We start from the raw sequence: 4,082 nt of genomic DNA on the forward strand, positions 1-4,082 counted from the left end.
GGGGGGGGGGGGTGAGGCAGAAGGAGAGGTGGAGATGTGATGGAAAGATGAAAAGACAGTCAGAAAAATACATCATTGCATAACTCTTCTCCTTCGAAAGAACTGCGTGTGAGTTTCAGCTTACACTGTGTGGCAGTGAAGATGAATTATTAAAACGTAATTAAAAGTTGAAAACATCACTTACTTAATAATAAACAAAAATATCCTGCTTATATTGCCCATACCACATAATATAACTACATCATTTCAATGTAATTGATGTAGAATATAACAACAAACCAACATACAATCATTTTTTTACCCAAAACCATTGCCTTAAAAGGTATTTTACACACTGGACTTATTTATATAGATTTACTTTGTTTATTTTTTATTTGTAGAATTCAAATCTGCTAACAGAGAAATAGACAAAAATGGTTTAGTGGATTTTGAGCCCTGAAAGTCCTGAAACTGGATATGTTATGTGCGTTAATATAATAACTTCCATATAATACTGTATGTACAGGTTATTATTTTATTTTTAGTGTATGTGTTATTGTCTTGTGAGAACAACATGTTTTGTTGTTATCTGGTTTGCAATACACATTGATCTTGTGTACGCAAAATAGTAACCTGTGCAAAACTTCCATATGTGGTGTGCACGTTATTGTTTTGTGGGAACAAGATAATCCACAAGAAAGATTAAAAAATCTTTGAGAACTTTGGTGGCTTTCCAAGAAACAATTAAGTAAGGACTTCAAATGCCTCCCCCCCGTGTGTGTGTGTGTGTGTGTGTGTGTGTGTGTGTGTGTGTGTGTGTGTGTGTGTGTGTGTGTGTGTGTGTGTGTGTGTGTGTGTGTGTGTGTGTGTGTGTGTTAACCTCTTTGCCATTTTTCTGTATTAACAAGGAGGGAACTCAATCAGCGCTCTGATTGGCTGAATGCCGTCCCAGCAAAGTGTCTCTGTTGGCATGTAAAGCTCCTATTTATGGACCGGAGTAGATTAGTCTAGCTTTAAAAACAACTAAATATGAATAAAGGATTGTATCTGATGTCTAAAATACCAGTGAAGAATGCATGTGTGACTGGCTGTGTGAGTGACAGCTCCTCTCATCCAATGGGAGACCCCCGCTTAAGCCCTCCTTCCCCTGCCCTCCTATCAGATCCTTGTGCATGTCCTTCCAGTATATCCTTCCAAACTTGGACTGTTATTTTCTGTAAAATTTGTACTTTTGAACAAAACTATTATCAAAGTGACTAATATAACTCTAATGTGTACGTTTAATGTTAGCAATAAATATATCAGTAAAGGAATATATTTGATATTTAAATACAGTGAAAATATAACGTGATTAAACAACAATGATGATGGATAGAGGTTGTGTTTTAAAAGCAATATTATTCTGACAAAAAATGAGTGCCATAAATCCTTTTTCGGTTTGTTTGACTTGGTTTCAGTCCTCTGCCTCATCGTTGTTTGTTCCAGTCACCAGTACTGTACGTCTTGAAGGCTTCTCTTCCCATGTCTCTGTGTATCATGAATGCTGACTTGGTTAAGCTATAGCAACAGAAATAAAGACACCCTGCTGCTTCTGTCCACACTGAGCTGTTATTGAGTCCAGCATGCACCAACAGCTGTGTCATTTTCTGAAAAAAGGCGAAACAAATATGTAAATCAATAAAGAATCATGGTAATTAGATACCATGATACCAAGATACCATGTCAACATTATGGGATAATTATGGGACTTGCCATGACTATTTTTATTTTTATCATCAATTATGAACCAGTTTTGTAGACCCCAAGGGACACATGAGAGGAAAAAGAGAAGCTCGTGTTTCCAGACATAATGTAAGATTTTCCTTTACTCAGGATGTTGGTTTCATGCTGCCCCCTAGTGCATTTTCTCTGTACCTAGAGCAACTTCGTTCGGAATGTTGTATTGTATTAAACCCTGCACTGATTATCGGCTTATCCACATTTCCTAAAAACCCAATTCTCTCCCCACAATGGCCTCAGATCGATGATTATGTGTTTTGTAGTCATACACATACATGACCCCCTCCCCTCTTTACTTATAAGAGTAAAATACTATTTCCTTCCTTGGTTTATAGCCAATTATACACTTTTATACATATTTCTTAAAGGTAGGGTATATAGGTAAGAATGGAGAAACCAGCGGATGACACGGATGACATTTTTTAATGTATTTTTTGTAGGGCAGTACCGAATGGGAAATTCTTGGCCGAAACCGATACCGAAAATAGGAAACGGTTGGCCGAAAACCGAATGCCGAAAATGATTAATAGAAATATATATATATATATATATAATAGGGGTGCACCGAATGGGAAATTCTTGGCCGAAACCGATACCGAAAATAGGAAACAGTTGGCCGAAAACCGAATGCCGAAAGGCCGAAAATGATTAATAGAAATATATATATATATATAATGTTTACATTTTTTACCAATGTTGTTCAGCTGCCTGATTATGGAAAAATAAATGATTATGGCAAAACTTAACTTAAATAATAATCACTATTATGGGTCCATAAAACATTCTATTCCAGCACCTTTTCCGCAAGCATCACAGTAATTAATCCTCAGTCAGTGCATTTTCCTTTTCTCTGTAGGAACCCACTACCCCACGCCCACTTCCCAACAACCGCCCCAGGTCGCTTAAACTGCATAAAACTTACGCCACGCTAGGTACAACAACACAAGCTAGCGTAAAGTAAAGACTAGCTACCGCCAGCAGCCTCAACAACAACAAATGCCCTAAATCACCAGGCCGCGCTCGCGCACCGCGCGCCCACGCGCAACTGTGCGCAAACTGGATAAATCCACATGATGTAACCGTATTTACAAATGAAATTAACAATTGAATTTCAAGAATCTGTAAACTCACACGCGCTGTCTGTCCTCATGCACAAGTAAGTACACATGTATACCCAGACTACACTCACAGTCCGCACCTCGGATAACAATCCACAACTGCAACGCCGTTCTTTGACGGCCGCCTGTAAGACCACCGCTAACAAATCTAACAATCTATTATCTTTATTCTATCCTTTCTTATTTCATTAATCAACCACCACTCAATTCAGCAATTCAAAAATCTGCAACATACAGGTGGTCTGCTCTCCATCCGAGGGCAAATCCGAAACAAAGCATTGTATCCATTTCCGATACGAAAGTCAAATATATTGAACACCTCGTGCTGCTCGTCATTTCCACTATGACTCAACTCGAGATGCGTGACATTCATAGACTCACAATGAAAATCTGTTCCAGAGAAAGCTGGGTATAGACGTAGAACATGTAGGCAACTACGATAAAGCTATATGATAACCCAGGCTGGTCTAAGCTTATTAAGGAAAAGTGGCAGGTTCTTTTTAATGAACATTAGGGCTCTTCTCTGCTTATCCAGCCATAAATCTGTTCCTCTTCTCATGCAGCACACTGAGACGCGCAGCGCTGGAAGCAGCTCTCTCGGGCTGTTCAGTGCTTGTGATTTGATCATACTCCGCATTTGTCCCGGGTGTTTTGATTTCATGTGGCTGGGAGTAATCCCGAAAGTGGTGAAAGATCTTTGCAGTTAGCACCCCTCCGAGCGAAATGTCAGCCCTGCGCTACAATCAGCAAATCCGCGCTCTTTTCTCTGATATTTTGAAATATCTCCAAGCGCCAGAGCATGTTGGCTGTGAGCCAGCCGCGAGCATGGTCGCGCGCCGTGCTTGCGGGCCGCGTTTTGATTACGTTCATCACAACAACACAACACGTTAGCTTACCACGTAACCCTGGTTCTCTGACATTCGGCTGATGATTTTTTCGTGGCTAGAAACCTTTTCGGCGCCAAGAAGCCGAAAGGGCCTTTTTAACGCATTTTCGGCTATAACTTTTCGGCGGCCGGACATATTCGTTGCATCCCTTTAATTTTTTGTCAAAAGCATATATAATATTATTCATGGCAATCAGGAACAAGAATGCTCAAAGCATTCCGGAAATATAACAAAAAGTGTTTCTGAAGAGTTGCAATTACCTAACCCACCACATTAAGCCTTGAAGTTTTCGACTTATTTTTTCTTTTCCATCAACAAA

The sequence above is a fragment of the Notothenia coriiceps genome, unplaced genomic scaffold, assembly GCF_000735185.1.
Source record: "Notothenia coriiceps isolate Sejong01 unplaced genomic scaffold, NC01 NC01_scaffold00009596, whole genome shotgun sequence".
Classification (NCBI taxonomy): Eukaryota; Metazoa; Chordata; class Actinopteri; order Perciformes; family Nototheniidae; genus Notothenia; species Notothenia coriiceps.